Genomic DNA, 11,973 nt, shown 5'->3' with positions numbered 1-11,973 from the left:
TAGTGTTTCTTGAGTAAAGAAAACGCTGTACTTGTTCAAACAAACAGTTCTTTATTATTTACTTTTGCACCACAAACAAGAAGAGACAGTCCAAACTGCGTGCGGCAGTTCGTTCACGATAAAGGCGTATGAGGTTTGACCAAGCGGCAACCTCCCTGTCTCTCTCTTGAAACCAACACGGAAGTGAATTCAACGGCAATTCATCGACTGACCGCTTGAGGCTGGATGCAGAAGTGAGTCAAATCTGTATCTCCCCCATGTTAAAATACCCAACTTTACAGCAGAAAAAAACACGTTACAGCCTGGTGCAAAAAGTGGCTTTGGTCTATATAGCTTATTTTTCCCTTCATGACAACTGTGAGGGGGGTGAATTTTTTTTATAACTCATCCGTTTACATTATATTAAGCCTTAAAGTTCTGCCTAATTAAGGGTGTCCACTTTTGAGTGACAGGTGGATTCCTGCTGCTTTGGTCATTAGTCATCATTAGCCGTTTGTCTGCTGTTTGTTAGCCGTCACATTACCTCAGCTAATTGTCTGACTGTAAAAATAAATAAATTCGGGAGTGACGCACTACCAAGATGGCGACGGTCGGCCACGCCCACTTTAGGCATCAAAAAACGGTCTTTAGAAACCTACGGGTGACGTCACGGACACTACGTCCATATTTTTTTACAGTCTATGGGTTTGACTGACAATTCGAGGAGCCAGTGGAGTTAAGAGGTTTAGTCAAAAGCTCTTTTTAACACTTTTCATTGGTTAAGTTTTTGCAAAACCCACAGAAACATGTGAAGGCTGACCAATAGTAATGATTCATGAAAATAAATAAAAACGATGAAATATGGAGATACAAGGTTTTTGCCCAGCAGCAACGGTTTGCTTCTGTACCTTTAAGAATCTTAGAATTTCTCTATTATGTTTGGTTGACTATGTATCAGTGTTGTTCACACTGTTGCAGAGTACTAGTGATGATGAGTAATAGGTGGTCATCATAACTTAATGTACTCATTGTTATGTCAGTGGTCCCATAACAACTTTTTTTTTTCTTACTCTATGGTGAAAATATAACGCTCTTATTGCAATTAAATAAGTGCAATGAAAATCCAGTCAACAGTCACTTCGCCATGGACCATCACCTCCAGATGGGGTTGAATATGGGGTCTTTCTCAGAACCACAACTCCCACTCACAGCATCACTCCTTCTTCAAACAACCACCTCACATGGTTTTACTTTCAGCCGCGCTATGGCTTTATGATAGGGAAAATAATAATAATATCCTGAGACCGCACTATAAAATGAAAAGGACTGGTTCTCTCATTGGTCAGAGCCTTTAGTGTGATTAATCCATGTGTGTTTGAAGGGAATGGTTTGGCATGAAATATAGAGGCGAACTATTCTCGGCTAGTCTATTTATCTTTATGCTTGTAATTAGAAAACAAACTCCTTATATATATAGGTCTAGTTGATCAATGAGCACATTCATTATGATAAATTGGTATGTTTCTGTTTCTTGTTCTCTCTATGTCTTTCTATATTTCTCTATTTTATAGAAGATGTAGAGAGAAAGAGATGAGAGGTTTGTCAGACCATGTGCATGAACCGTGTGCATGAACGGACAGGACTGTGTTTTTGTAGGCCGCTGATATAGTCATCTGCTTCCAATGTAGAGAAGAGCAGAGGGAGCCATCCATCGCTGGGCACGTGGACTCAACCTTGTTAGTCTCTCTTTTCTTTTCACAGACACTCACACACAAAGTAAGACATAGGCGAATACATGGAAACTTGTCCATGAGAATAAGCTGGAATCCCGTGATGGGTCTTTCATGCCTTCGGATGGACAGGGTCTCTGAGGAGGAACCTACACATAATGAAATTTACAGAGTTTAAACCGTTTGATAAAACACAGGCTGAACTCTCCATATGCATTAGACATTCATAGTACTACATGACAAACGCTTGTGGACATGATTGTGTAGCTCTTCTTGTAGTATAGTGCTATAGTAGTCAGGCCAAGTTGTTTCTCATGAAACATGCAATCGGATGTGTAGCATAAAATCAATGCAATGTTTGGATGTGGCTAATGACTGTAAAATGTAAAATCCTCTTTCAAATTACAGGTGCGCACAGTCTAAAGATGTCAAAAATGTGTAGATAAAGAGCTATTTCTACCTGACCTGACCCTAAAAAAGTACTTCTGTTGGTGTAGTCATTTTCATTCAGTGTATATATATATATATATATATATATATATATAGCCTATATATATATATATATATATATTTTTTTTTTTATATATATAATTTTTTTCATTTTTTTTATGTGATATCAGATCTTACCACAATGCCCCATGATTTTTAAGATTATATATACTGTTCAAAAGACAAAAGTTTGAGGTCGGTGAGATTTTTTTTTTGTAATACTTTACAATAAGGTTCCATTTGTTAATCATTAATGAAACTACATTAGTTAACATGAACTAACGTTAAAAAATACATCTAAAGCATTTATTAATCTTAATGTTAATTTGATCATTTACTAATACATTATCAAAATATATTAAAATATTTTTTATCAAGTCTCCTGTGCTCATCCAGGCTGCATTTATTTGATCAAAACAGTAAAAACAGGAATGTTTTCAAATATTGTTATACAATATAATGTATTACTGTGATGGTAAATCAGAATTTTTAGCAGCCATTACTCCAGTCTTTAGTGTCACATGATCCTTCAGAAATAATTTGGTGCTCAAGAAAAGTTAATTATTATTAATGTTGAAAACAGTTGTTCTTTTTTTTTTTTTTTTTTTTTTTTTTTGTGCAAACCACAATACATTTTTAAATATATTTTTCAGGATTCTTTCATGAACAGAAAGTTCAAAAGAACAGCATTTTTTTAAATAGAAATCTGAACATTTTGGTCCCAATGATGAAAACAGTATGTTATACTAACTTCTTATTATTTTTATGTAAAAATGCAGAAAGTTTCCTGCAATGGTCAAGTCCAGGCTCCAGGGGATAGATTGTTACGTTTTTACAGTATAAACTTATTATGTCTATGGAGTATGGAGAGTTTTGATATAACCCCAAATCCCAACGTTTGTATGATAAATAAAAAATAAAGATAGATATTTTTATACTTTTTATATACACACAAAAGCAATGTGGAAAACCTCTTTAACCCTTAAATGCATACCTCGGGTCTTTATAGTGACCCTGGACGTCATACCGTCCTCCTTATTAAAAGTTAGACATTCTTAACATTCCTCAATCTATTCATTATAAACAATATAACAAGACATAATAATACAATTATAAAAGGATGCCAGGTTTTTCCATTAAGTTTTTGTAAAGATTATATAGGGTTGCTAATAATGATCCAAGGCGTGTAACAGTGTAAGTAGGTCTATATTTTTTTCTGCACAACAATAACTGAATCTTTGATGACTGAATAAGTGCAATTCACCTTTATTCCACAGGGTGGTGATGTCTGGTGCACAATGATGTACCAGACAAGTGACGTTTCACACATAGTTACCAGAGGCAGAAAACAAAATAATAGGAAATATCATCAGCAAAACTTGAAATGGCTCATCGATTTACTGCAGAGCAAGTACTGAACTCGTTAGTGTCACTGTCACTTGATGGTGGATCTGGTGAAGAAGCTGTCAGTGATCAAAATATTGTTTTGAAGATGTTGAAAATGATAGTTTTGAGAATATGTTTGAGATTGCGAATATGAGCCAGATGCTGAATGTACTGGGAAATGAGCTCTGAAGAGGACAGTGATGATGGTACAAACATCTGCTCAAACTGAGCCTTCCAAGCTCCAAAAGGTAACAAAATGCTTTTTTTTATTATTCTTTAATTGTTACTCTAATATCAGGAGAGTTTTATATCATTGCGACAGGTAGAGATCCATCCATGTTAGATATAGATCCGGGTCACTAAAAACCCAAATATGTAATAATGATTGGCAAAACAGTCATGCATTTAAGGGTTAAACTTTATTGCATGACCTTGGTTAAATGTCAGATATTATGCCCCTTTTAACAAGATGTAATATAAATCTATGGTGTCCCCAGAATGTGTTTGTGAAATTTCAGCTCAAAATACCCCCCAGATTTTTTTGGTTTGTGTCCCTTTAAATGCAAAAGAGAAGAGGGCCGATGCTTTACAGGAGCTTCTGATACTCCGGCAATAACAAAACACACGAATAATCTCACTCATCCAAAATCTCAGAAATAACCAGTAGAGGTGAAGCCTTACGGAGAGACTCAGGAAGAGGTTGCAACTTTTAGAATGCATCTGGACCTTTTTGAATAGTTAGTGGATACATTTATGTAGTTATTGTGGAGTTACATTGATTCCATCACTTGCATGTACCATCATGTTTAACTTTTACACAAGTTGACACAGTTCCCTTCGGTTTTTATGAGACAGAACAGTTTGTATGCTTCGCTCGAACTTTTGCCATTGCATTAGAACTGGTTACACTGTTGTCGCCTACGAAAACCAAATGGTGGCGCCGTGGGTGGAAACGTGCAGATTAAGGGGCGGTAATATTATAATAAGATCCCCTTCCTATGTCAGAAGGGGAGTGAAATCTGATGGACTTATTTTTGGACATGCTTGCAGAGAAAGGCTTAACAAAGTTACTGGGTTGTCACTTTTCACGTTTTCTGGGTTGGTAGATGCACCCGATTATGCACTTAAACACGGAAATAGTCAGATTTTCATGATATGCCCCCTTTAATATTTCTGATATTGGAGGCGTGGCTTAGTGGTTTGTTGTGTGTAGGTCTATATGTATGGCGCAAGAGTTCAAATCGCGTTTAGTGACACCCCCCCCCCCCTCCCCCCATTATTTCCTGTCCTCTCCCCTCCAAAAAAAATGTGTTTAAAATAACACTGAATGGCGTAGATTCGCCAGAAAGTTAGATATGTGAGGATCGAGCACTGAATGATTGCCGTGGACTTCGTTGCTCAACACACACATCCATAGACTCCTCATTTACCAATCACCTTTAACAAGGGTTATTGTGAAAAGCCATAAAGCATCTGTACATTTATTTCCATGCTTTTCTGTGTTGGTGACATCATCTAAGGTTAAGAGAGCAGCATGCCGTTGCAGGAGAAGCGTGGAGGGAGATTGAAGCGTGTGGTCTTCGCTGCACTTCTCCTTTAACAAGCTCAAACTGGACTCAAGGGGGGAACGTAAACCATCACGTCTGGATCTGGCACAGAGCAAAGAGTGATATCAAAGAGCAAGGCAAGTGCAAGGGTTCTTTATCGCTCTCTGTCAGAATACCTCGGCCATATGAGTCACATTAGAGTAATTGAGGAGCAATGGGCCCAGGCGTGAGGTGATCTTTCTCTCTCTCTCTCGCTTTTTGTTCACTGTCCCACACACTTTACCATCCCACCTTTGTCTAAGTCTGGAAGTTTAACTTTCAAGACATGGTATTTGATGTTTTTACCCATTCTTTTTCTTCATTCTCCTCTAGAAAAAGTCATAATTTTCCCTCAGCCTCGTCTGAATTTTCATCTCCTTAAAAAAAGAAGCTTTGATTCTTTTGTCCGTTCTTTTCTCCCCCTTGGGACACCACAAAGTGGTTTGAACACAGAGATCAATTAGCTCCTTTTAAGTGAGATCAAAGCAACGTGGCCCCATGTCCAGACATGAGGGCCAATTAAACCTGACCAGAAGGATGCTGGTCCCCATGGACCAATCACCACTGGACACATGCTACGGATTTAGCAATATGCTATAAAAACGCCATAAATTTGTATACTTATCATTTGATACAATGAATAGTGTTATTTTAAAGGCCAGCAACACAAAACTTCTCAATACCTATTGGAAATCATAGTTGTTGTATATCATGAGAAATGCAGGTTCCTATGTATATTTATCAGCAAACACTTAATATGGGTTTGGTTCATGATAAAAAAGTACCCCATGTGTAAAATGAAATACTCTGCTGTATCTTTAATGCTGTCGGCCTAATTTTCTGCCAGAGGTCCTGGACGTCTTGTTCAGATACATGGCATCATGGATTCGATCAAATACCAACAGATAAAAAATCAAAACCTGACAACCTGTGCTAGAAATCTTATAACGGGCCATGTTTGGATCTTTCAACCGGACAGTGATCCAAAAACAAATAAAAAATAGGTCACTGAGCACAAAACCAAGCATCTGCAATGACCATCCCAGTCCCTGACCTGAACCCTATAGAAAAATGAGTGGGCTGAACTGAAGAGCACAACATGGATCTGGAGAGATTCTGTATGAAGAAATGGTCTCTGATCTCTTGTCAGATGTTCTCCAAACTCATCAGGCATTATAGGAGAAAACTCAGAGCTGTTATCTTAGCAAAAGAAGGTTGCAAAAAGTATTCAATAAAAAGGGGCAAATAATTGTTCCCAACGTGTTTTGGAGAAAAACATTTATTTCATAATGTGATTTACCCTCAACTTTCAATTATTTTACTTCAATGAAAGGTTAGATTTTTGCACATTTTTTGAATGAAAGATCAAAAGGATAAACAATGCAGATTTATTTTTTTACAGCCATCTTTGATCATATTTACCAAGGGGGCAAATAATTCTGACCAGCACTGCAGCTGTAATCAGTTACTTTTATAGAGTAACTTACCCAACACCGATAGTAACTGCATGTTATGTATAAGTAAAGTGTTATCAAAATAAATTGTATATTCGTCCACATCTAAATTTAGACTATTGAATTTGAATGTTCTTAATCTGAAATTAATTTTAAATAACGTTATTATATTAATATATATTATATTATATTATAATAGTTTCGCTCTTTTAGAATGAAAACTTTGGATAATAGAGGTTATATATTATATTATTTCAGGTAAATACTTTGATTATATAATGGAATTATGATAGCCGATACGAGGCAATAAAAGAGAGAAACAAAGTGTCAGAACAGGAGTGAGGGAGCGTGAGAGTGGAGTCGGAAGAGGAAACATCGAGTCTCAGTCCACAGACAGGTGCAGTGACCCTATCCACCTCTGGAGGTGCCACTTGCATTTTATTGGACATTTATGGTAGACCAGCGCTTTTTACCATGGCCACCTGGATGCAATAAGAGCGCAGCTCCTGAGCCTGCTTGTAGGAAACTCTCAGAGGCTCCCGGGGGAGGCAGGCCCTGTTAAGATGTTTATGATTCAGAAAGTGGTCCAGGGGGAAAACACTGACAACTACAGAGAGGGATTTTGTAGAGGGAGCTTGTTTTCTTGTTACTCCCAACACTCCCCCAGAGAGCTGTTTTCCCTCCTCTTTCCCTGACTAAAACCCACACAGAGAACAGGACTGATTTAGATGTTTTCTAAACTGTGCTTAATTATGTTTGGTTGATGGTTCAAGCTGATTTGATGACCGGTCAGTATGGTTTTAGGTTTAATTTTGTATACAGGAATCATATTTGTGAGATCTTGTTCATGAAATGAATCAGCTAAATGCCATTAAAAGTTTGTAAATTAAAGTGCAGCGGGTCAAAGCCCCTTGTGTCCAGATCCAGGTGGGGGTGCTCTAATAACTTCATTAGTATTGACATACTTCCTGTTCATTGATATATAGGTCTCTGGTCAGACCTTGTAGCTTATATCATAAATTTAATGGCAAAGACAATTATTATCTTTTAACAATTTTGCACTGAAATAAACCAAATATCTATACATCTTAGACATTAGACATATTTTTTTCCTATTTATTCTTTTACATCTTTGAATATATATATATATATATATATATATATATATATATATATATATATATATATATATGCATACATACATACATACATACATATATATATATATATATATATATATATATATATATATATATATATATATATACATACACACACACAAATATATATTATGTAAACAAACTTTTATGTTAGATTTGATTAATCATGATTAATCGATTTGACAGCACAAATATGTGTGTGTGTGTGTACAGTGTGTGTATATATATAGGCCTATATATATACACACACAGTATACACACACAGACATATATTTTATATATATAAATAATAATATAGATTTTGTTAACAAACTTTTATGTTAGATTCGATTAATCGCAATTAATCGATTTGACAGCACTAATTTGTATATATGTATACTTCATATATATATATTATATAAAATATATATATATTATATATAAAATATATATATTTTATTATATATATATATATATATATAATAAAACTCAATTATATATAATATAATATAATATAATATAATATATGTATTATATAAATATTATATAACTTCGGTTACCCAAAGTCTTGATTCTGACTGATCTACACTATTTCAAATAGTTAATTAGACAGCTGGTAACTACATAAGACTGAGAACTTCACAGCTCTAATGCCGCAGGTCTGTTCTTTTCTAGGCTGTAACCCATCTTCCACGCTGACCTTTGATGAGGGAGACCACAGCAATAAATCCTGGGCAGAATCCACTCACACCTTCATGTTTCAGCCCGGTAACTACATTTGACCATTCAGAGGGTTCAAAACTGCAGGCTCTAATAGCCGAGCACATGGACCAGTAAATGATGGCCAAGACACGGCTACAAATCTGAAGAGTTTAAGTGCTCATGAGATGAAACATAACTCACTGGAAAGACTTTTTCTACCCTTACACTTCTGATGTGAAGTGAAATTTGGACTATTATTTGCTTATATGCTTGTTTTTGTATTACGTTTTCCACATACAAAATCCATATTACATTAGTAAGTCTTATAAAGGCCTTTTTATCGTGGCATTCATTTTTGATTTTAGCTGAATTCAAATGTTTTTTTCTGTAACATTTTTGGTTACAACATAAAACAGAGATCAACAGCTCCACTCCAGGTCATTATTTATCCGTGATCTTATACACACGGGGAAAAGGTTCAGTGTTTGGACCCGTTTCAGTGCTCTGAAAGTAATTTTTTGCTCTCATGGGATGCATGGAGACCCCCGGGTCAGCACATGCAGGGAGCATTGAACGTGTTGATAGAGATGAGGGGGTGCTGGATAGATTCGAAACGCTAGCTTTTGACAGACGCTGCACAGATCTTCATCTCCAGATCCAGCCAGCTGAGGAACATCTGGAGGGATCCCCACTCAGACGCAGACCCTGAGAGATGTGTTCTGAGTTGCATTTATAGCACGGCAACGGCGAATGCGGTCAATGAATTTGTTACAATTATATATTAATAATAGTGCTGTCAAATCGATTAATCGCATCTAAGATAAAAGTTTGTATATATATATATATATATATATATATATATATATATATATATATATATATATATATATATATATATATATACATACATACATACATACTGTATGTACTGTACGTGTGTGTGTGTGTATGTATGTATATATATATATATATATAAAAACTTTATTAGATGTGATTCATCGTTATTGATTTGACAGCACTAAATATGAATAATATTTGTTATTATCATTATTATTATTAGAAGAAGAAGAAGAAGAAATTTGCATGTAATATTCCATCTTAAACTGTTTTAAACAGCATTTTGCAAAAAAAAATTAAAATTGGGAAACACTTTATTTTAAGTTAAGGTAGTTACACGTTACTACATGTACTTACTATTTTAATAACAGTAAATTATGCATAATTACAAGTAACTAACCCTAAACCAAACTCTAACCGTAACTCTATAAGTACACTATAGTTAATTAAACTATAACTAAAAAGTAACTATACCTCACCTTAAAATAAAGTGTAACCAAATTGTTATTCATATTGATTTATATGACAGACTACATGGAATATTAGTATTTCTAAAAATGAATTTGTCACACCACAAGACCAAAATCTAAAATTAGCAAAAACCAAAACATAAATAAAAAAATAAAAAAAATCGCACCATCCACGGAATCTAAAGTAAGATAATAATAATAATAATAATAATAATATAAGATATACCTATATACATTAGTATATGATTCATGGACATGTGTCAACTGTCTTTATTATTATTATTATTATTATTATCTGTGTGAGAGTTGTACTAACTATAGGTTGAAAATAAAAAGAAAGAGACCAAAGGGCTGTCATTCATCAAAGCACCTGAAATTTTTACTTGAAGTCTTGATGTGAACCATTAAGCCATTACCTTGATCCCCACGTCTCCCCTTTAATCTTCAAAACACACTGCCATAATTACAAACCAGTGACAAATTTTCAGACATCAGCTCCCCTCAGTGTCGCAACTCTAAATCTATTTAGAACATCTCAATTTTCACGCCACAAGACTGGTTACACACGTTTCATTTCAAGAGCTTGACTGAAGTTATTCCTCCCACAAAAGAGAAACAGGGGATGTATGTTGTAAATGGCACGCATCCTAAAATCAGACTCGGAGCCGCCACTGAGCCTGCTTTGCCATGGGATGAATAAATCAGTCTGGAGAAGAACCGAATGAACAAGACAACCATCTGCTGAAAAGCATCGTAAATCTCTTCTGGTTTGGGAAACGTTACCATCCCTTCAGTTGCTCTATAAGGAGTTGCAGGCCTCACAAAAATCATAGCACTCTTTTCCATAACAGCACTGCAAATGCTAATAGATTAATTGTGTTATTATCATGATTCTGAGTGCATTACCATTGCCTCTCTGTCATATCAAAGCTGTGTGTGCTAGTATTTCTTTAGCATTAAAAGTATACAAATTTTGGAATGAATCCGGCCAAATCCGCAAGCGTTTTCATGTGACATTTTCCAGATTCAATGGAGAAATCAAACACATCTTCTCTCAGCATAGTGCCTTTGTTAGCTTTACCTAAAAATAGTCTGTTTCATCTTAAGCTAACTTTGATCTGCTTCAGATCCTGACCTTTGATAAGAGGACTCTGGCACTTTTAGAAAGTTCATCAACTTTTAAAGGCACAGTCGATTTTAGACAGTTGGAATGGATATAATGTGCTAACTTTATTTAAAGTTCTTTGCTGCAATGAACTCTTGCTTAGTCCTCGTCTCAATAGAGACTATTACTTGTCAGTTTAGCTTTATTTGAGATTATTATTAATATTGTTGTATTTTATTGTTCCATGTTTTACCATTAGCATGTAAATTTGACCAGAGAAAAAGCTCTGTCCCATTGTCTCTATCCTAACTTTAAAGTAACTTATATGTTATTATAAGTTAAATGTAAATTATGTGTTTCATGGATTTAATATCTATCTATCTATCTATCTATCTATCTATCTATCTATCTATCTATCTATCTATCTATCTATCTATCTATCTATCTATCTATCTATCTATCTATCTATCTATCTAGCCTATCTATCTATCTATCTATCTATCTATCTATCTATCTAGCGTTTTTTTCCCCACTAAATACAAAGATGTTGTTACCTATCTGTTATTTTCTGTTTAAAACACAGAATGTGATTCTTTGCACTAGTGCATACTGATTATGCAACAAAAACAAAAAAAACGTTGCAAACTCAGCTGTAGACAACCACGTGACTGCTAACACTATTGACGGTAACTTACCGCTACCTTAAGTTAAATATGTTTAGTGCAGTAATAAATAAATTACTCAAAAATATGTTTGTTTCATCATGACTAAGTCAAGTAAAAAGTCTATTGGCCACTGGAGGGCGATATTGACCCTCTTTATAACACTGAACATTGAGATACCAAGTCCATCAACGGTAAACTGTATACTGAACTGCTCTCGGTGCTGAAGAAATAAGACCTACAGTATACAAGTCATTCATCAATATGAATGTGTTTAATGCAAATTAGTAGTTAATGTAAATTCAAAACTTGAAATATAGAAAAATATATTAGGCCTAATAAAAGTTTTATGACGAGTCATGACAAGTACATTAAAGTAGGCTAAAATATCATCACAACGCGCACAGTGTTGCACTCGTTGTAATGTAAATTGT

Source organism: Squalius cephalus (genome assembly GCF_949319135.1).
Source record: "Squalius cephalus genome assembly, chromosome: 16".
Taxonomy (NCBI): domain Eukaryota; kingdom Metazoa; phylum Chordata; class Actinopteri; order Cypriniformes; family Leuciscidae; genus Squalius; species Squalius cephalus.
This window is presented reverse-complemented; position numbering follows the sequence as displayed.